This window comes from Harpegnathos saltator, unplaced genomic scaffold (genome assembly GCF_003227715.2).
Source record: "Harpegnathos saltator strain DR-91 unplaced genomic scaffold, Hsal_v8.6 scaffold93, whole genome shotgun sequence".
NCBI lineage: Eukaryota > Metazoa > Arthropoda > Insecta > Hymenoptera > Formicidae > Harpegnathos > Harpegnathos saltator.
The window spans coordinates 1,134,021-1,158,033 of NW_020230721.1; the positions used below are offsets into that span (position 1 = coordinate 1,134,021).

A 24,013-nucleotide genomic window follows, 5' to 3' on the forward strand; every position below is an offset into this window, starting at 1 on the left:
CCAGAAGAGATCATGGCTCGTTGATCAACTGTGCGGGCCGGATGAGAGAGGAAGAAGAGGAAGAGTCGGTGCATCAGAAGCGATTATCTTATATAGAATAATTTGTCTGTATTCTTCCCTCTCTTTCCCCCCCATCTACTCTCTTTCATTGGATAATACTCGTTGTGGCGCCAGCCTCTGACCTGTTTATACGCCTCGTCGCTGCTACGTGCTGAGCGTGTATCTACGACTTACATAGAGCGGCTGATTAAAGGCACCCGTTGTTGCGTAACTGCGATGAAACTTCGTGTTTACTGTCATGAATGTGCGCGCGCGCGTCACGTTTCGGTTCACAACGAGTACGATTTCTCTCTCTTCCTCTCTCCCACACAGATCAAGAATAGAAGAAAAAGTGACATATTTATCATATATTTAAAATATGAAATAAATTAATTTAATAAGTGGCGATTATTATTGAGGAAAATTAATACAAATTCTCGGTAAAATTTGATATGCAAAATTTATCATCGGTAATACAGAATGTATGTATCGAATAAAACCAGAGCATCTCTATTATATGTTATAATTAACACATAAATTTTGGCTCTCGAAATTTACGTTTTAAAATTATAAATTTTTAAAATTATATTTTTATTAATCTGACACTTGAATATCAGATATGTTGTCTCTGATCTCTTACAATTGTTGAATGTAAATTCAACATAAAATAATAATAATAACAGTTCAATTTACACATAAATCTATTTCATATATAATATAAGCATTTTAACCACGTTTATTTTTAAAACGTTTTTACATAAATTTGTTTCATTTGTAATAACGAATTTGCTTATTCATTGGAATTGGCCATTTTGAATAATTTCAAATAATAAATATGACTAGAACAAACGAATGCAACAAAATAAGCATCGTTGAGTTACTTTTACATCACGATGTATCAACAATGAACCCGTTATTATTTTTTACGTTTAATATATTGGTTATAACACATTATAATAAAGCATTTACTGAACCTATGTTTATATTATGGTTTTTTTATCTTATTTCTCTCTCCTTTCTCTCTCTCTCTCTCTCTCTCTCTCTCTCTCTCTCTCTCTCTTTCTCTCTCTCTCTCTCTCTCTTTACTCGTAGAATATACTGGCAAAGTTTGATCGTTCAACTGGAACGTCTTGTGTATCCTTACAGATGTCTGATACCGTTTCGAGAGGAAACCCCCGTAGCTTCCGCAACTCTTTATCCAGCTCAAGTGTTTCGTACGGTGCGATTTGTAAACGCGTTTGACAGTAGTAGGCGGGGAGTCGGATCAGTTTTTCTTCCTCTCGGCAACATTACGCAAGTGTTTGGTTAGAGGCATCGTGAGCAAGTTCCGCGTGATTGTGCAAAGTTAGCCAAGTTCGGCAGCTACAAAGTACAAGATGTACGAGCTCGAGTCGCAACTTCACGCTTGACGAAACCGCTTGACTATCCACGCGTTAAACTTTGCCTTCTCGTCAGGGTCGTTGAATGCAAGCACGGTGATCTCGGCCAATCTTCAGCGGATCGCTTCGATTACGACGATAACCTCCTCTCCCGTCCTGCTCCGCTACCTCGCCCTACTTCTTAGCTGACTCATCCGCTCAGACAAAATAGAATTATGATAATCAGAGTTCTCAACGATATCGTCACGGCTGACCGACTCGGAAGAAATGTAGTCGCCGCGAATAAAACGGTAACTAGCCACTAAATGCTACTAAAATCAATCTTTTTTTTTTATTTTTCTGTGACTCCAGTGGTAATGATATCAATCGGGTTTTTAAGTGGCACTTAATCGATCGGCAAATGTCGTTAAGGTGATAAAGATAATAAGATGCATATATTATGCATATTAAAGAAGAGCTCGAAGAGCTAGCCGAAAGGACTGCTGAGAGAGTTAATTGTACGAGGTTGGCGTATTGATATTGTTCTTGTTTATTATCTGAATCAGAAGAAATACAATTGAGCTTGTTCGTGTATCTGAGTATCGCTCGGGGCGATATTTTTCATAATATGTAAAACTTCTTACTACGTTTATTTTTTGGTTGAAGTGTCCTAAAAGTGTGTTATGGCGCAAGATAAGTTTGATATATAAATGACAGAGTGTAGTAACCTGCTTTACTACAGAGACTCCTTCGAGTCTCTTAATTTTGGACACATCAAGCAAGACCATTATCTGCACAGGTACACAGGTAGTTAATTCAACAATAGAAATGTGAAAACATTTTATCGAGATTTCAATTGTGTTTACGACCGTGTCGTAACTACACATGTACGCAAATTGAACGCGCTATCGTGCCACGTGTCTCATAATCTGCGAACATGAATCTCGCTGTAGACACACGTGTTACGTAAAATGTAATGGCAAATCTCACGACGAAATATTAACGACACCGTTTATTAATCAGCGAGAACGACGACAGCGAGAAGAGGCCGTTAACCGAATGAGAAAAGTCGAGAAAATCGTCCGTGCATCGGCATGCTTATTGCTACTACAGCCTTTTCGTGCACCTATTATATTTATTTGTTTGCGCGGCAAAACAGTTTTCATAATCGTAACGTTATAACGCATTTATCGCGCTCAACCGAAATTCCATTATGCTCGTCATATGCGGAACGGCAAGGCGTAAACGCGCTTGTCGTTGACCACGTGCAACATTTCGTCACGTACGTTCTTGGAAAGGTGGCTAAGTGAGACGCGGCTGGTGCATCGACTGCACTTCTGCAGCTACTACAGGCGGACCTCCAGGTGGTGGCACGTGCTCCGACGTCGACAGGTGGCGAACGGTCCGAACGGTTCCCCGGCCGTCTCGCAGAAGGACGGGCCGCTCCGCCGCGCCGGCAGATCTAATTTATCCACGGATCGATGATCAGTAAACGCGTCTATCGCGTTTACTGTGGCGGGAATAACTGTGAACCAGACACGATTTCTGCTTTTCGGCAAGTCGGCCGGGGGGAATTAATCGCCGCGTCAGCGTGACGACAGCGAGAATCGTCGAGACCGTGCACGGATCGTGCGATAATGTCGGGGAACGAAAAGATATAAGTTTGCGAGGGAGAACAATTTGTTACCGTATATTTTATATTGCTATCAGCGCGTTCTTACATAACATTTTATATATATATATATATATATATATATATATAAAGGAGCTGCTAGTAAGGCAGAATATCGCCTTGGCGCTACTAATAGCGCACGACCGCACTATCTGGATAATTATATAATTTTATTTAGATAAGAGCAAACACACACACACTCTGGATATCGAACAGCTACCAGCTCCATTACTGTTCGGTGTTCGGCTGTGTCGTTTTACCTCGAGATATTTTATATTATCCGATTGTCACATCTTTATGAATTTTTTCTCTATATATTGTTCTCTGAAATAAAATATTATTATTTACTCGCGTTCGCACGTATTGTTAGATCTCAATGAGGTGCAAAATATTTCGTTTACAACGATAAACGATAAAAGTATCCCGGTATGGTAGGAATAACAAAATACACAAAATAACACAAATAATTCTGTAATACGTAATCTATTTAATAACCTCGGGGTGTGTTTGTACCGACGCTCCTCCCATATCGTGGTGCTTTCAATTTAACAACGCGCAGCATTGGAATTGCTTTTTCCTCCTATTCGATATTATCCTCGTTTGCACGAGTGAACGAGTAGGCACGCGAAAGAGCGGCTACGGCTACGCATTATAATGCTTATTATATTCGATCCGCTCGCGTCCATGCAATCCGCGCGGTACTGCATGCCGCGTAACTTCCTTTCTCGCGATATAACGCCGCATCGCCTTTCATTCACGCGAACAACGACAAATCCGCGTAACGATTTCGCCGTAAGGAATGCAAAAATCAGCTCGGGGTTATTACTGGCGGAATGAGCCGCAAAATGCATCAAGAACTACCGATCGATTAATAGCGACATAAAAATCACGCTGGACTCATCGTCTCTCGTTATTCGCATTCTCGCGGCGCAACCGAATCGATCGCCGACTCGCGCGACAATCGTTTCGTTAAATAAGGACTTAGCAGCGATAAAATAGCGCGTTAAACATTTGCGAATACACGTTATGTGCGTTGAAGGAAGTTTATTCCATCAATCTGAATTAACGAGGCATGTGTGATTCCATGTACATTACAAATCGTAGATTTAATTTATGTCGTTTTATTTATCCGTCGATGGGATCGTACGCGACTTTTAAACTCGCGCGAAATAATGGAAGGTGGAGGGGAGGGGGGCCGGTTTGATTATCAGCCGCGGGCAGTGATCCGTTAAATGACGTTACCGATAATTAGCTTCGTTTAAACGATCAAAATTAATATTTTAACGACGACGGTGAGTTAAATTAAAAGCATTAAAAGCTGACGTGAAATTTAATCTCTTTCTCCTCTTTCCCGCTCTTTTTGCTTGCTCTCGATATTTCTTCTCGTGCATGTAGTTTCGTGGTTTAAGGGGTAAACCTCAAAATGTGAATATATAAATGTGCTCGAATTTATCTATCTACCTATTTCTCTCTTTGTCCACTTACCGCCTCTTTCTGCTACTACTGACGATTCTTTTGTTTCGGCGATCCTCTCCCCGCAAGCGGTTCAATGAGATTGAAAATCCAAGGCGGCGTCTCGGCAGGTGGTATAAAAAGTCGTGCCGCCACTGTGGTTAAACATCAGCCGCCTGCGGAGGTTCAAGAGCCAGTGGATAAAGGAAAGTATAGGATAGAGCACTCGTTAAAAACATCTGCCGCTATTATGGACCAAACGCGAAGGAGACAACGTCGGCACGGGAAGAGAAGCGTTGATCTTTCGAATTGCGCCCCAGATGGAGCCGCTTTGTCTTTCAATGAGCGAAGGCGCACTCTTGTCCACTTGTTTGAAATGTTTGAAACGTTTCAGAAACTTCTGGGAAACGCTTGATTCGTCAGAATCCGATCGATTGGTCTGCTTTTAATTTTATCTTTAAAACAGTTATACTCTTTTTTCTTCCTTTCCTTCTCACACACACACACACTCTCCATTTCCCTCTCCCACGACCCGAGCTGAATGAAGCTCTTCATCGAAATGTTATTGTTACAATCACAATCGCAAGTTTGATTATAGTCGTTTGAATCGTGTTGCATTTTTTCCGATTTATTATCCTTACGAAAACGCGCGCGCGTGATTAAGAAACATGTTAATGGGCGAAAGATACAATATGGGAGAGAATAGACTAATATAATAAACATTAATAACGAGCGGGATATTGTGTCACATGTGCATTACAATGCATCAGCAGGAGAGAGGTTACTATTACTGTTACTGCTACTGCTACTGCTACTGCTACTACTACTACTACTACTACTACTACTACTACTACTACTACTACTACTACTATTACTACTAAACGTTACCCCAGAAAATTTCGCGATTTCCAGCTGTTCTTAGCTTCGGGAACAGCCAATCAGCATATCCGGCAAACTTCTCGCCACGACGTGTGAAATACGTACTAACCCGCTTGCGTCGAGTGTTCGGTCATGGTGAACCGAACGCGCTTCGGTGCTTTTTGCACGGATCGGAATTACGTTCCTCCCTCTTGTGGCCTGGATCCATTCCGGCAGCGTTATAAGAAACGGACAGATTAGCATTTCGACCCGACTACTGTCGCGGATAATGAATAGCGGTGCGATTACGCGTACTAGAAACGGTATGGCTTTTCGGACGATTCTCCATATCGGCAGGTCGGAGGTATATATCATCCCCGGGACGAACTCTTCGCGAGACAGACCGTCGCCTTGTGGGGCGACGTAATGCGAGAGAGAGAGAGAGAGAGAGAGAGAGAGAGAGAGAGAGAGAGAGAGCTTCTTGCGCCCGAGCGAATCGCAGGAATTCAACGTTGTTATTCTCCCTTCGTGGCGCTCGTTCACTCGTTCGCGGGGGTGCTCGAGGGTTGAGGGGTGGCGGCGGTACGTCACGTCGGCGTCGTCGTCGTCGTCTTTCGTTCGCCAGCCGAAGCTGTCGCGCAGGTGCGCGTCCTTGCATCTCGTATTTTACGCGCGGAAAAAGCCCCCGTTTCCGCGTATCTGATGCACCTTTATCTTGTCCCGACGTTGTTCGCTGGACGTCGATTTTTCCGATCAGTCTGGCGATACGCGCCTCGAACGCTCTCCGAGGCGCCACGATTCTTCGACCTCATTGTGATTTCTTGTCCTGGTCGTACTTTATGTGATCGGATACAACAAGGGGAGTTAGAGGTTTTTCGCTTTACTGCGCAGTTTGATAATTTAATTTTACGGTGCGATTACTATTGGCTGCTCTTCGATCTTATTGTCATTTCTCATCGCGTTGTTGTATTTTCTGTGATTGTACAACGGAAGGAAGAGAGCTTTTTGTTTAGCTTTCGTTTATTTTAATTTTAATTTTATTGTTATGTTCATACTATTATTACTATTATATAGTTATTATACTATTATTACAAGAGAACTATAGGGAGTAATAATATAACAATTTAAAATCAACCGGAAGAATTGATCCGGATCAGTCGGAGGATCTAACGAGATTCTACAACATTCTGTGTGTATTTTTACACAAATGTAATACGCAAGATTTTTCAGCTGATGAGCGTTTCGCGTTATCGATTAATGAGCAAGCGATGCGCACGCACGGGATTTGCTTTCATAACGTGCGTTGTTTTCCAGAAATCCAGTCGATCAAGCGGTCCCCTTTTGTTTATAACCTGCTCGTTAGTATCATTACGTAATGTCGGCGCTGAATAATACTCGCGGCACTTGCGTCATTCTTGTTTGTCGCTGATCGATTCTGGCTTAACTCCTACCTGAATACTCCCACGATTGATCGATTGCAGCATCTGGCATGAACTCTGACGACTCATGCTCTGTAATTTTCGTCGGGGCGAAAAATTCGGGCGAACAACGCACGCACGCACGCACGCACGCACGCGCGCGCGCGCGCGCGCGCGTTGAGTAAAAGTCTGCTCCAGTTTTTTCCATTCGCATTCTACTCGCCAGACTTTACGAACTGTATGTTTCTCTCCTTCTCGTTGCTATTTTAGGCAACGTCTGATCCTTCATTTGCAACAAATTGAGAGATATATCTCAATTAAGGCGTTCGACTTGTGCCGGCTTTCTAACTCACGCTTTTTTCGTTTACTTTACTTAATCCGACACGGATAATTAACTTTTCTCATATTTGCGCGATTCTTTCTCTTGCTTGCTGAAGAGCTAATTACGTTTTAATGTGCTCCGGATATCAGGATTTTTCTTACAAGTCATACGAGAGGTTTATACTCACGATTGTTATCTCTTCCATGCGCGCGAAAAATGCGAGTTTCGTGGAATGAAAGAAGCGATGAGAAGCGAAATTCTCGAATGTACCGCGCTTCTTCTCGTTTCGCTCAAGAGTCTCGTAGGAAAAAGGCAGCGTGTAATTCGATACTGCGTGCTGGTTAATGAGTATACCCTGGTCTGTTGGCCGTCTTGTAAAAATGAATCCGCGGTTCTCGGTTACACAGGATACACAGGCTGGACGTCAAAACTTATCGGCGATGGAGTCGCGCGCGCGTTAACTCTGCGCAACAGCACGGCTTCAAGTTTCCGGATCGAAAACGAGGCACAAGTCGACGAGCCTTAATTTGTTCCTCCAACGACTCACCTTATCGTCTTTATCCACGATGATACTTCCGTATTTCGACGTCGTTTCAAATGGAATGAAGAATTGCATGTGTGTGTGTGTACAATATTGAATTGCACTCGTCTAGTATTATCTGGCATTGTGTACTGCACCGTTATATACAACAGGAAACTATCGATAAATTCAAATATCTTGGATAAAATAAATATTATTGAAAGAGCTCGTGTCATCGTGTCTCTAGTTACTATCGAATTTCGTACGAATTGTTGAGACTTTGTTCATTATTAGAGACATTGTTCGCGAGACCTTCCGTGTGTGTGTGTGTGTGTGTGTGTGTGTGTACATGTAGGAAAAATCTTACAGTAGTTTTTTTACAGAGACGTAAGACACTTTTGAATAAATTTTAATTAGAAACATGAATAGTGGAGAAGCAATAATAATCGTGATGATTGCGACTAAGAATGTACTGTTTCTCGCTAAATTCATAAAAGTGGACTCATCGACGCCGCTGACAAAGTGAACGACTCATAAGAGCGAAACCCGTGAGAGTTATTCTCAGCGAACGACCTCGCGCTTTCCCAATGTCGCTCGACGGCGATGAGGATCAGCTTTTTAGATCGAGTTTTACGGCGGAGTATTTACCGCTCTTTCTCTCGCGCTTCTTATATCGCCATCTACGGGACAGACTGGGCGAGAAAAAGCATCGCGAACGGAGCTGTCGGCCGGGACAGCGGGGTGTAAGAGATAATTCATACTACTTGTCCGCAGGTATCCTTTACATGGTCGCGCGATCGTCGTAAAAGGAATCCGCCCTTCGGTTCTTACGTCGCCTAGCCTCCGTCTTGTCGGATGTCTTTGTTAATCCGCTCTTTACGTCGACGAGCGTTCGCGCTTGACCGATTTCCGCCACCGAGCGCCAAGTAATCCGGCTCGAACAACATAATCGTCGATTCGTTCATACTCGACCGTGAAAATTGCTCTTTGTTGGTTTTTTGTCGCGGTTAACTGACGGAATTCTCACTTCGCGGCATGTTTACGCGGAAAATCGTGTCCACACACGGTCTTGCTGAGATAATCACGTTACGTTGTGCTTCTAAGTTTGTAACATGATCGAGCGACTTTGCAATTTTCTTCAAGATAGAAATAGATTCACAGGACTGGATCGTGTTTTATATCTTCGATATAAATCCTAATACGGATAAAAATACTTAGTAATGGAATGACACGCGTTAGCCAAGTCGTGTTTAATTATACGTAATTACATGACGAATTTTTAAAATTTAATTTTTCCCGAAGAGAGAGAGAGAGAGAGAGAGAGAGAGAGAGAGAGAGAGAGAGAGAGAGAGAGAGAGAGAGAGAGAGAGAGAGAGCGAAGGTTCGTCCGAAAATACTTTTTCCATATCTTTTGTTTATATTTATATGAAGGATCACTTCTCTCTTAATCGTACTACGAATTACGTTCTAATCTATCATTAGAAAATAAGTAAAAGGACAATGTGTGTTAGCGAGAGAGAAAGAAATATAATCTTGCGCGCCATCGTTTATTTATCGACAATAAATTATCTTTTCAATTTTCGTCGAGCTGACAGATGGCGATAATTTCTTAATTCTATGAAACCGCAGACAAATCGCCGCATCTATTGGTTCACTCTATCGTAGCAGGTAGCGCGTTTTTGTGCGCGGCGTAGCAGTAAATTGGCTGAGAATCGTCCTGCCACAAAAATTAGGGTCCCCTCGAAAAATCGGCAGACAGTTTCGGGTTTATACGAGCGCGGTCGGCAGACAGCACGTTCGCGGTTATATAGCCGTGGCGAACGTACGTACGTGACGTCGTCACGTCGCTTCAAAAACGACGCTGATTTTTGTCTCTTTCCCTTTCCGGCAATCTCACGTCTCCAATTTTCAATACCGCTCGCCGCCGCGCCGTGAATAATGCGAGGATAATTTCCGCATCGTCTATCGTTCGTTGCGAGTGCGTTATCGACGAATACATGTAAAGGTGTTGCCGATTTTCGACTTGGATTAAGTGCCCTCTCTAAGAACGTCTCAAATGTACGAGATATCGAGACTATGTGTAGCAAAGTGGAACCGGAACGGAAACAAAATCAACAACAATAAAATAAAATTAAATCTCTCGCTGGCAACTGAACACTTTGACATGCTGATACATACGATCCGATTAGAATGTTGCGACTTGTAAACGTTCGAACTTGTGAAACGTGCGGCTCTCGCGAGCAAACAATGCGTAATATCGACGCCGGAGAAAGGAAGAGAGAGAGAGAGAGAGAGAGAGAGAGAGAGAGAGAGAGAGAGAGATTTGCGGAGTGGGTTAAATAACGGAAATACATTTCTCACGAGCACACCCCGTTCATTTCTACGGTCTAGAAATGACTTACGAACGTGCCACGAAGGTGCGCGTTGTTCCAACTTTGAAGGAATTTTGCGGCGTCATCCTCGAGCCATTTTCCTGTCGAAACCGACGATGCTTTCGCACTACCCTCGACATCGTTGCCACGGTAGCTGCTCGTAAAATCATCTTTTTTGGTGGGTTCGTAGAAAAAGAGAGAGAGAGAGAGAGAGAGAGAGAGAGAGAGAGAGAGAGAGAGAGAGAGAGAGAGAGAGAGAGAGAGAGAGAGAGAGAGAGAGAGCCGGGTGGTTATAAAACCTGCTGCACACCCTCGAAATCCCAGGCAACATAGACGGCCTCTAGTCGTTCACGTTAGGCTAGCGTTAATTGCCAATTTGTAGGCGCGACCGCAACACGCCAGAGCGGACTTTGTTGTCACTACCGTAATGAGCATATAATAAAGTTTCAGCGAGTAAATGAAGAGAATAATTCGAAACGAACGTATCGATAACGTAACTAATATGGCAATGAAAGGTGACGCGAACGAGTGACTTGGTTTAATTGCCTTCACGGGAAAAAGAATTGATTGGTTGATGTAGCAAATCTCTATTTCACTCGACAAAATTAAATGTTGTAATTGAGCAGATTTGCGCTTGCGCTATTAGCGCTAGCCATCGGTGGCCACGATGATTTTCAACATGTTAATTTTGCTGATTTCTGCAAAGATCGATGATGTTGTGACAGTTAATACCCATTTTCTAGTCGCAATTCTTGCTTTGGAGTGCATTACCAGTTGACATTTTCTCATTTTCCGTAAAACTTGTAATCTTCTCGTCCGCTTTTAGCAGGTATGTGTGCATTATGTTGATGCATTACGTACGCAATGTGCGCATCGCGAGGAAACAGCTGTGGCATTTCGTTCTTGAAGTGCCGGAATACTCGACACCGAGTGATGCGCGACGCCACAAAAAGATAAGAAAGAAAAAGAAAAAAAAGAGAGACTGCGCTAGGGACTGCGACGTGTAAAAAGCGTGAAACGAAAAGTAATCGTGCAATTTCATTTCAAGAATGGAAGGAACGATCGAGCGAAGGCACGATCTTTCGCGCAGTGAGAGTGACTCCTCCCGGCCTGAAGAGGATTCGTGACCGGAATTTTTCCGCCCACTACAGTGAATATACCATCGCGTGCAAAGTCGATGACGACAAGGTGACCTGCCAAGGGCTGCCTGTTTCAGATGAGTATATGTTTACCGTATGTGTATACATGGATGGCGAGCGCAGAAAAAGAGAAGAACATCAACCTTCTCTCTCACTGTTCGCTTCTCATTGTGGACAAATGGAACTTTCTTCGCGAGCTTGTACAAAAATATTTTTAGAGATTTCCTTACGTTTGCTTTGTTATTTTTTCTTTTAATATCACAACTGTCTGAGACGTCAAATGTAAGAACGCTCAAATTTACGATCTTACTGAAAATTAATTAAAATTTTAATTAAATTTACAAAAAAGAGAGAGGAAGTCTGGAGTAATTTGGAGTCTGGAGGTTCGGGAAGGAAAAAGCTCTACGTTTCCGACACGGAATATTACGCGATCTTATAATTAATGAATTATTTTTTTTTAGAAACAGAGTGAGAGAGAAGATGGGTGAAGGGAGGGGGGGGGGAGAGAGAGCGTAGTTCTAATTTTGCAAGAGTGAGTTATTTCGGCAAATATTTGCGGCATACGTCGGCAGCGCGGAGCTGTCAAGCGCACGGCGGGTCGATGCCGGTTCACGTGTGCTGGCGCACGATGAAATCGGCTGCGAGGGGCAATCACGTCGGCATTATTATGCGTAACACCGGCCATTATCGCGGTCGGGAAGTCCCCGTGAGAAAGTTCGCGATCGCCGCTAATGTCGGCTACGTGTGCTTTCGCGTCCGGCCAGGAGGTGTGCAAGTAGGCAGGCAGGCCACGTAGGCACGAGCTGCTGGTGGCTGGCTAGGTGCTCACACACATATGCACGTGCTGCTCACGTTAGTACCTTCTCCATCTACCTAACCTGCGTACCTACCGGCCGAACAATAATAGCTATTGTACGACGGCTTGTTAACGCGATACGTGAGCGAAAGAGGGACGACGATCCCTCCGTGTCGACACGGATGGCGCCGACCGGGTCGGCGCGCTGGCCCCGATCGACACGACGATTTAATCGCGGATTCGGAGATTCATCGAAGCCGGAAATCGTCGGCGGGACGGCTGTTAATTCCGGACCGGTCGAGCACGGCGGAACGTTCCCCGTGAGATCTGTCGTGAGTCAATGTAGGCTCGATTGGCAAGCGAGTTTGACGACGCATTATTCATTTGCATTCTTTCCCCAACGAATCCGAGCGGCTGGAAGCCGAGAAATATTCCCGCGCGAAAATCTCCAAGTGATCGATCCGAATTTCACTTTTCTTATTCTGAGGTCTGTCTTGTCGAGGTGTCGAGATAAAAATTCAAGACAGTTTGAACTTTTACTCGATGATTGAAAATCATCAACACAGGAACGTGCGCACAAACGCGCTCGGTATTGAAGGTGTGAGAGATCGATGATTCATTTGACGAACGGAGGAAATGCCTGACGGTGAGAGGGGAAGAATGAGTGAACGCGAAGCGGAAGCGAGTGGACGCGCGTTCGTTCGCTCGCTCATATATATACATGTATATAGTGTTTCAAGAATATCACCCGTTATTCTTCCGACTATTAAGTATGTATAGTCAGATAATTTTTATCTCCCGTTTTTAGGCCAAATTTCTATTTTTATGCGAGCGCGATTAACTGGAAAGAGCGCTCACAATTGCGCTTTATAATACAATTATTCATTCCGAATTCATTACGATTTTAATTCGATTGCTTGTTTACATTTTACTTTATAAAATTAATTGCGGCTTTAATTCGGTCACGTATTCACGCACGAGAGAACGAACATGGCAGGAGAAACAACTTCGAGCCATGTTATACGTTTTACAACATGTATGGTAATTGTTGTAACCTTAAAACTTCTGCCTTGCCACCTTGCATAATAGACTGCTTCTTGGAACCAATTATATTTCCAGATTACCCATACTTACTTACACTCCGTTACATACGTAGTCGAATACAGTATACTTCTGGAAGTAATACGAAAAGTACATACTGCTTATTTTGATCGATGAATAAGTGGAGCCGACAGCGGCACGGCGGACGGGGACAACTTGGCGAGAGAACAGACGCAGCAGTTATTACACTCGTCGCACAAGAATTAGCTCCTGCGAGCAGTCCACTTGTCGATAGTTCTCCAGTCGTTTTTCATCGCTGATTATCAAGCACCCTGTATATATCTGCTCATACCTGCGTGCATAGGCCGTGCCGAGCTACCTTTCTCGATCGACGAGACGCGTTTTCCTGTACCGACACCGGACGTCCGGCGTGGTCAGCGGAATAGTAATATGCAGTACCGAGAGGGGGAACGCGGATATAGGCATCCGTATCCCTACATTTATTCGGAGGATCCTCCATCTGTATGAGTTGACACGACACGAGTGTCTAATGTAATGGCACTGGGAAGACTGCAACTACGACCTCGCCGAAAAAGCGAAACTCTTCACGTGATTCGCGTACAAATGTCATTCTCCCAATTAACTTTACTTTCTCTCGCTGAGTAGTATTTAGTATTTATAAGCATAATCGCGCAGTGACAGACTCATAGTCAGAATAAACATTTTGATCTCTGTAAACATAGCTCTGAAAATCCATTCTTCTTGCTCGATATTTTTTTTTGTAATATATATATATATATATATATATATACGTTGCTGGATCATTATCTTATGCAGAATCCTGTCAATCACTAATGTGTGCGAACATTTGTCTCCTTGAAGATTACCACCGACTTAAATTAAAGATTTAATAATTAAAGATTTAATAAAGAGCAGTCAGTAGACATCAGCAAGCAGGACGAGAAGGTAGAGGAGAGAATGGAAAGACTATTTCGAAACTTCCGAGGTTCGAAGTTACGACCCGTTTACGGCCGTTTGGCGAATAGAGCGAGAGGTGTAGCTTTCGTGAGCCGCTAGTCTGTGCTAGCTACAACGAAATTGTTTAATAACGGATGAAACTTCCGGGTGTCGTTTATAGCGGACCGGATGATCCGTTGTCAGGTTTCCACACCGATGCGACAGTACGAACGAATGCGGGCGATCCGCTCAGCCAGCGACATTGTGCAAAATATCATTGTTTGATACTCGTACTCGCTGCATCGAGGGAGGGAAAAAGGGTTACCGGTGACCTATTCGTTTCCGGCGTTCACGGCAGAATGTCGATAATTGAGCTGGCGAAAGGGAAACGATGGGAGTCGGAAAATAAAGCGCCCGTGACTGTTTCACCGCGCCGACCTTTTGGCGAAAAATCGCTCGCCGACGATGAAATTATACGAAGTGAAGTGAACAACGATAATAATGATAATGACACGCGATATATGATATTGGAATTATTTTATATCTGTTATTATTCGAATATTATATATCGCCCACTTGATATCACCCTAAGAGAGAAAAAATATCTTAAAAATATATTTATTTCATTGGCACTAAAACATATTTACTTGTACCAATATATATGTTTTTTTCTAAGGAAACAATTTTTTTTTAATAAGACAATGTGCATTTCTTTAATCGAGATTTTTCATGAAAAAGCGATTGATTATACTTTGTTGAGATAAAAGGATTTAAATTTAAATAAATACGTTATTACGCTATCTACCGAATAAATTTTTCACTTTTTAGAATACTTCTTTGTCTCTGTAACGCATAAACATACATACGTATGGACGTATGGACGACGACGCGGAGAAATCATGTTTAGCGATCGCAAGGGAACTACATCAATATTATTTTTCTGTAAAACGTACGTTCCGAGCATCGAATTGGCCAAACATCCCGTGAAACGGGCTATGTTCGCAATTACTTAATCTACGAATCTCTGGTTTCCGTTCCATGCGCGTGCGTGCGTGCGTGCGTGCGTGCGTGCGTGCGTGCGTGCGTGCGTGCGTGCATACGTTTCAACGTACATACGGGTCTAGAAATCGCGGGGCATACATGTCGTAATTGCGTCATCGACGTCGACGGTGTTTGACGGAAGGAGATTTTCAGAAGTATAATAATATTAGCCCGCAAGCACAAGCGCGCACGCGAGGGCGTGCACAATCGATTAACTAAATATCCATTATTACTGGTGCGCGGCCATTACCAAATTATTCACGTACAAACCGCGGGAGACGCGGGGGAAATAACGAGAAACGGAATCACAAGCAACGCATAATTAACGGCGTACTCGTTTGGCCCTCAGTTTTATTACCGCGAGGATTACGGAGTGAGGAGTTAATGAGGAACCGGCATTAGCCGCATCAATATTCGCCGTTCCGCGATCTGACGTCGTTCGCGATTTATCACATTCTCGCCTGCTTCCTCTCTCTTTCTCTACCGAGTTATTTCTCGAATCTAGGATGCACTGCCGTATTTCTGTGCTGTGTTTTGCGCGCCTTCGAACCTGCTTAATTTATGAGTTTCTTTTCCTCGCTTGTATTGTACTTTTATCGCGTTCGTCTGACTCGGCGTGACAAACATTGTCACCGTCTCCGTAATTAATAGGGTACAGAAACAGGACTTGATTGACATTTTTTACAGTTTTTCAGATGACTAATTGTTACGTATTAATCGCAATTGCAAAAGCAATAGGAGATAAGCCGTTGAAACTCAAAAATATTATCAAATTAAGATAATGTCTACGGAAGAGAGGCTAATTAGTTAATTAATTAACATTAATTGTATTTACTAAATCGTCCAATTCATTTTTCCCGTGTTGAAGCGCGCGCGCATACGGTCGTTTAATTTTGCATTTGAATACGGGATTGTTATTGTCGCGAGAATCTCTCTCCACTACGAGGGGTCGTGGAAATCTCTCTTGGGAATACGATCAGCAATTCTACTCGGAAAAACGTTAAAAAAGGATCTCTCACGGTAATCAGGATATACGATCGTTTCCGAGGATGAACGATTAAACGCCGCTGACGAAAAGTATCGCGCGGCGAATGTTCTAATTATTGTCTTCTTTCGAAAACTACACGAGATTTCCCAGGAGTGATCGGCGCATTCCCTTTCGCGTCTCGCTCACACGGCGAACTTACTTGCCGATAACTTCGAAACTGGCACGAGTCGAGGAAACGAGAACGCTAGGTGAGGATGAGAAGAATATAACTCGACGGTCTCACAGGGACAGCAGCTTTAAGTAGAGAAGCTCTCTTAAGAAGCGAGCACGAGCCGCATTGCGTATTTATGAGATTCCACTTGTCGCTTTAGCGCGGTGGCTCACTCACTGCCGTCGTCGTCGTCGTCGTCGTCGTCGTCGTCGTAAGTAATTGCGACAGGTGGGGGACGTGAATGAATGAATTGTCAATCGGTGCGTTGTCGGTGGTTTAACTCTGGATAGGATTGAGCAAGGGCGAGGTGGAAAAGGGCTCGATTTGTTCCGAATCGTGTCAATATTTTGTTGAGATTTTTCATACGCCTAATATTTTATATACATATATATATATATAAGTTTAGAAATTCCGTATGTAAATTTAATTTCACGACAGTCTCGCATTATCGTGCTACTTGTTGTTACGAAGCTGTTGTTATTATAATATAATTATTATAACATATATGACTACATTATACTTAATCATATCATTATTATATAATTATGTCGTTACATTCAATTTCTATCGCGTTTTATATAAACTTCTCATCAATAAAGATTCTCATCTAGTAAGAAGGGTTACAAAATGTATTAAATTAAACGATAGATGTGTCAAATTAATTTAATTAAGAAGCTGTAGAAGAGATGAGAAAAATATATTGGGCATGATAAATTCTAACTTGAGAATCAAATCCGAGACCTGTTGCTGGCGACTACTTTGTCAATTAAAAAAAAAAGAAAAACTATTCAGGTCTCGTACTCTGATATATCTCCGTCTCCATTCCAACAACAAAGTCGTTTCTGCATCAAGGACAAATAATTTGCACAAAACTGGTTACCAAGTTTCGCTGATCAAGTTTTATCGCTGTCACTGATAATAATATAACGCTATGCTTCGTTCAACGAGATCTAAATTTACCGATCAAACAATGCATTTAGTTTCACGCAGATTTTATTGTAACTAAGTGCATGTAAATATTTTATTGTAAGATTTTGAATAACTTTTCAACTCTCGTTAAGCATCATGACGATTATAGAAGCTTTCGTATTCTCGCTGCATATTTGGCATCAAATGTGATCGTCCGATTGTCCAGATATGATAATGTTACGTACGGTCATATGTCCCACATATGACGACGAATAAAGCTTAGATGATGAAGAATTAGATGGCTTCATTTATCATTGAACGTTAAACGCGCCGTTAAAATACAGTCCTTTGACTCCGTTCAACTTAATAATGCATCTTTAGGTCGAGAATCGTCCATTCTGTCCCTCATCAGAAACGCACAATATAACGGTTTATCTCGTGGTAATTATGTCACCTGCCTATGAATTTAGTTATGGAAACTGATACTAGTGCTTTATGTGCATCGAGGGAAAATTCGCTGACGTGCGGCAGATCTGGTTTAATAATAGCATAATATTAATAGGATGAGCGCTATTATCAGCCTCGAGAGAAGATGCGCTCGGCTAAATGCTAATTGAATTTATAATTGCATGGGGCAGCGCTCTGTTCTCAAGTAACGCATAACGAGATAGGCGTTATCACTGACCGTTTCTGGGGACAATATCATAAATCAGTGTCAATAATAGATTTTAGCAATTGAGCGATGAATTTTTTTTTAATCTATGGTCTAATCTAATCTAAACAAAGGGAATTCTACAATAAGCAGGTATATGTTTGATCGGACTCTCTTGTATTTACTTTTGCGTAGCCGCATAATATCATAAATTCGATAAGAAGCGTAACATTTATGTCGGAGAATTGCTGTATTAGAACTGCTGTATTAGAAATATAATTTGAAGTCGAGTCTAATCTGGATTACCTATTATTACCTATTAAGACCTATCGGCGCGCTGTCACAACGGGACCCAGTGCTATTATATTTGACGCGACGAGGGGACGTTACGAAGAGGGTTTCTATACGGTTTCCCCGGACAGAGGATAACTTTTTATCGAGATATTATAAGCGTCCCGTTTACGAGCCGTGTCGTAAAGTAAATGCGCTTTATTCATTTCCCGGTAGATACCCCCCAGCGGCTCTGGGCACGCGGCCCAGTATATCAGGCCTCTAGCGCCTTTTAGCACTCCATATTCTACGTAATAGCTATAAATATTTTTATTCGCACAATTTCGCCGGGAGCACGCTCCGCTCGAGAAAATAGCGCGGCGACGCTATACGTAGATCGTGATAAATTCCAAGCCGTATCTCGAGCTCTCTCACGGTCACGCGTTATCGTCGCGCTATCCCATTGTCTTTATCGTCGAGAAATTATCGTTCAAAATTGCTCGCTCGACGCATCGATCGTATTCGAGATTCGGCGAGAGGCGGCAAGTGTCACGTTATCGTATCGACGTATACGAGCGACGAGCGAAACCGCGTCGCTGGACTGAATCTTGCGAGAATTGCGTAATCGAAGTACGCGCGCGAAGGGACAGTCGCGGCCCGGCCTGCCGCTGCTGGCCGCTAATTAACGCGCCGTCGTACCACGATAATTAGAATTCAGGATCCGGATGCGTCGAATGCTCACGGGGGGCCTACCGTTGCAACGTAGCCACGCGCCACGCGGGGAATGTCGAAGGGTGCGGATATCCGTTGGAAAGGGAGCGGCTTCGTTGGCTCGCTGGGAATTGGATTCGGGAAATGAAACGCCCGGACTCCGGCCGCGGCGCGGCGGGACGCTACACCTTCGTACACACTCGTTTCGTTGTAATTTGCATGGCGCTTTTTATGTCGACCGCACGATAAAGTTTACAGTTCGCGTTTTAAGCGCGCGCGCACACACACACACACACACACGGAAGGCTTCGCGTCGTTCCGACAGCGGCCCCTTCTCTGCCGTACTCATTCTTATTGTTGTTTCATTTAAGCTGCGTGTTCATGCAATAACAACAGTCTCTACCGCGAGACAATCACGTTATACGCACTGTCGAGTTTACAGTGTTTGTCCGATGTTGTAGTGTTGCAATAACGATCCTTCGAACGATTATTTCGAAAATCAAAGTTCGTCATAAACTAAATGCAGTAACGTAAAATCCGTCACGGAGAAAATAAAAGCGGAGATACACGCCAATCACGAGATAGTTGTCTGGTCGCGAATTCAGAGGACTTTTCTTTCGAAAATAATGTCGGTGTAAATTTAATTTCATCGATGTCGGTCTACGAAATGCCTGTTGTGACGTCTCATAATAATTAATTTACTTCTGTTAAACAGGCGCAACGTATGGTGTTTCTTTTCTGACTTATATTTTGTTCTAGTTTCCACTAAAATGTTTACTCATAGAGATGATACGAGAATATAACAATTATTGTTTTATGATATTTACGCTTCGTGATTCTCGCGAAGCGGTAACATAACTTTTACTATATGATAGTCTCGTCAATTTAAGACGAAAGATTGGCCGATATAGAAATAAAAAAAAAACATAAATATAAATTGATGAACATTTGGAGTGATAGCAACGATATATAACTGAGCAATAATCAGAAACAAAATTGTAATGTTTTAAAAAATTATATATTTTTCAAGAATCACATTATAGTAAAAGAAAGTCCGTGATGTGTAACATTTTATAAATAATTATTCAAAATTTTGCGGTGGTGTATGTTTGCTACGAAGTTATCTGCCTACTTGTATACAATCCACGTAAAGTATAACAATATAAGAAAATTGCGGGGCTTAATTATTAGAGTATTTGAGGTAATATATGCTGCTATGCGCTCGATGTCGTGCTATTTTTACCGATTGCGCTGGTCTTTCGACCATAACGGCCGAGCATAATATCCGGCAGTTCCGGACATTGACCAATTCCCAGCCGGCTGTGCTCTCTGGTATTCCGCTGCGGCTACTCGCATCGAAATCAACTGTTAGCTTGGCTGTCGGCCAGTCTGATCGTCTGTCGACGATGCAACTTCGTTCAGCGTTACTTTTTGCGCCGTTCTCTTCGTATCCTGCGTTGCGATCCTGGCGTGTTGTAATTAGCGGATCACCCGCATGGAGCGGAACGAGAAACGCTCGGTTAAATCACCGATAAAGTATCAGCTCGCTCTCCTCGCTCTCATAACGGACGATCGCGAGATGGAACCGTCAGCAGGCGCGATAGTGTCGTACGTAAGAGTTTATCATGAACCGTGAGTTTCTAGAAAATTATGCCGAGTCGTTTTCTCGCTTGCAAAATGCAGCACGTTATGAGACTATAGCAATCGGAAAGTTTATACTCGTGTGCACCGTGAAACTTATTCGCGAAAAACTCTGAAAATCGTCGAACGATTCGAAATAGTTTCATCGAATATTAGAATGAATAAATTATAAAGAAAACAAAGTTGTCGTTGTAACACAGCAAACACCTCACTAGTCTGGCAAATTTGTAGCCATAATTAACGGACAGTCAGTTGTCAGACGTGAAATGAGACAGCGAAATTTTTTTTGTCGACCAACCTTCATTAGCTAACCATCGATTTCCAACACTATCACGACTAAATGTATAACTAGCGTTCTTCGCCAATTTTGCCCAATTACGCTCTTTTCGTGTATCCGACGAAAGTAGTGGCGGGCGGGCACGATAACGGAATCGAAAGTAAATGGAGTATTCCGCGAGTTCTCGATGCCATTTATTGTCTTCATCCGCCCTTTTGTGGTCGCTACATCGCGCGGGAAAAAAGCTGGCGCTGATCCTAGGGAGAGGATCCGGGGAGAGGAGGCCGCCAGCTAATTTTTCAACGGCCCGCGCCACAGCAATCGCGATAATCCCGAATGAAAAAGTGACGGCCGAGCCGCTCGGAACGGCCGATCGATGGTGTCCTTTATATATTTCACGTCGAGCCCGAGACGCTACTTGTTCTCGCGATATCGCGGACGCACACCTCGCGTTAGGCTTAGGTATTGGCGAGACGCGTAATTTAAATCGCGACTGGGGGAAATCACTGGGACGAATGCTCGTTGTCGCGAGAATATACATGCGCTCATACGCACGCGTGCATGTGCTATCTACATCAGAGCTGAATCTACGTGGAAACTAACGAAGCTTATCGAGCTTATACGTCACATGGTACCAAGGGAGATCCAGCGGAATGATGAACCAATTATCAAGGATCTGTGGTGTACAATTAATCAAGCGCAGTAAATAAAGCAATAATAGCCAAACGTTCCCTTTACGTTTCCACTGGAAATCCACGAAACATCGGTAACTTCAGCTCCCCCGGCAAATCACAATTCGCTTCTGACCCACTCCATTTTTTTACGAATTCATTATTCTCATTTGGAAGATTAACAGTCCTGACGAAAGACGCCACTGAGAGAAAGAGACGGAACGGAAGAGAGAGAGAGAGAGAGAGAGAGAGAGAGAGAGAGAGAGAGAGAGAGAGAGAGAGAGAGAGAGAGAGAGCGGCAAGGAAAAGAATACAGGGGAGCGACCCTGTAAGCGCGAAATTCATAAATTCATGGGATTAAGCCTGTAGAGTATGAAAAATAGCGGTATAAGTGCGGGGCGTACGCATGGGCGCGAATATGGTCGTGGGTGCGCTCCGCTTTATATTGATTCGGGACAAAAAAGGCGCCATAAAAATGTCTACGCGAAAATATCAGTGCGCTTTTATTATTTTCAATTAGACTAATTCGATTTAGATAACAGCTTAATTCCGCTGCTTTTTTAATATTGTCTTTGAGACACTTATGGATATGCTAAATTGGATAAGGATAATGGATGTCAGTGTGTTTTAGCATACACTACATTTGACATCAAGGCGCGCTGGCGGCGTGGAGGCAGGCAATTTTAGTAAACCGTGGAGAACCGTTGGGATTACGCGTTGGGGACTTTCCTTGTTGGCTTTCAGAAAACACTTGTCGTCTACTACCTACTAGAGACGTCTACTATCCTACGATGTGCTTTAAAACTTCGTCCATCTGGAAAATCAGCGTAGTCCCTTCGAGGATTTGCCGTTGCAGCCGTTTCCTGACTTCATAGTAACTGCTTTGCAGATATTGCGAGTTTAAAAACTCAAAGTTATGAGTCTGAGAAGTTCGCGGACCGACTTTCATAACACTGGAAACCATGACTTCACCAAAATGGTCTTGTTTATTTTTGCGAAAAACTGCACTTTGGGATTCTGATCAATTTGCGAATCAGTCAGGAGTATCAGCATCAACAACATAATAAAATGACAACATCAACACAACATTTAACGTTGAGGACACACGAACAAGTTATACGAACTCATTCATTTCGCAAATAAACTTACAACTGATACCAATAAATGTAATAAAAAAAGAAAACAATAAAAATACATGCATAATTGGAAGGAAATCATATTTGGAAGGAGCGATATCGAGTGAGAAACTCTTACAACTACGTGATGTTTGATAGTTAAAAGCGAGGGTGACAGGTGCTTCGGTAAGAAATCACGTTGCTATACTGATCAACGGAGGGTGACGTGATTGCAACCGAGAAAAAGTTTTGCAGCAATTTCGCACGTTCTGAATTGAAAAGCTGACGTAAGCCTGACTTCCGCCGTGAGGGGCCATTAAATTCGAAAACGCGAAGAAGCTACTGTCGCCTGTCCATAGAGACAAAATTTTCAAAAACACCTGTCGAACTGTCTTTTATCCCCTCACTGTGCACTTTAAAACTCAGCGGAAAATAATAAATTGATTCCGCAAATCTATAACTGACTAGTTATACAGAAAGAAAAATATATAACAATTGGAATTATAATGGCATGATAAAATAATTGTAGTTAAAATAGTATATTTATGGTGAGCATAATTAAATTAATGATTCTGAATCAATTTGCTATATCTCATTCACACAAAGATACATGCATGCATAGGTTCACACACACACACACACACACACATATAGAATGAGTTTGATAAGAAATCCATCATATTTTTCTCTAAAATTCTGAGGATTTCAGCTAAGAAAAGTTATATGTTTCAATATGAAGATATCTGATAACGTTACTCACTTGACACCTCTTCTCATTCTTCTTTTTTTACTCCTGTGTCTATATGTCTGCAGTCTCCTTATATGAAAAGAAATTGATTTCTCTCTTGGCTCGTGCAATTTGACTTGAATGCCTTTGCTTATAAACTGCATGTTCATATGCAAATATTTACTCAAAGTCCATTTTAACCTGTATAAAAAAGAAATATATGTTAGCTGCAAATAAATTTTAATTATATAAATACTAAATAATATATTTCACACTCACTTATGTAAATATCTTATATTTCATATAATATCGTAGACCTTTTGTTTTTTTTTTCTTGTAGATATGTATTATTTAGTATTGTTGCTACAAATGTAGGTATCTTCTTAGTCTCATATTCCATTCAATTCATAATAAAGGATTTGATTGCCTTTTTCTGTTTCTTATGCTTAACTGATTATGATTTTAAAGAATGATCTTAATGCAATACATAAAAAATAACATACAATTTGCAATAATTGGGTTAAAGTAACCCTTATTGTGTGATCATTTCTTGTGTGATTATTAGCTATAAGTATACTCTATCCACTTTATTATATTCCGAAAATATTTCCCGAATCATTGTAATGTTCATATATCTCGGAATTATGTGGACAAATATATTATTCCTCTCTTAACTTTTTTCCCAAGGTCTACCACTTTGTCGTGTCAATATATACTTTTTCTCGGACTGCATGCTTTCATTCTCCATGTCATAATTGGAGTTCTCACTGTTATCGTCAATCTTCGTTTCCTCATGATCATTTTCGTATTAAAAGATTAAGTGTTTTTCTTTACAATGTGCACGTGCGTCAGGAGT

At 42.3% G+C, this 24,013-nt stretch overlaps 1 long non-coding RNA gene across 1 annotated transcript; it reads right to left on the reverse strand.

Moving 5' to 3' along the window:
* Window positions 1-3,375: 3,375 nt before the first annotated feature.
* LOC112590633 (uncharacterized) lies at window positions 3,376-23,542 on the reverse strand. Its single transcript, XR_003114355.1, has 4 exons — window positions 23,437-23,542; window positions 23,191-23,358; window positions 4,555-4,697; window positions 3,376-3,393 (listed from the first exon to the last, which is right to left on the reverse strand). It is a non-coding gene; the product is annotated as an uncharacterized LOC112590633 (long non-coding RNA).
* Window positions 23,543-24,013: the final 471 nt, after the last annotated feature.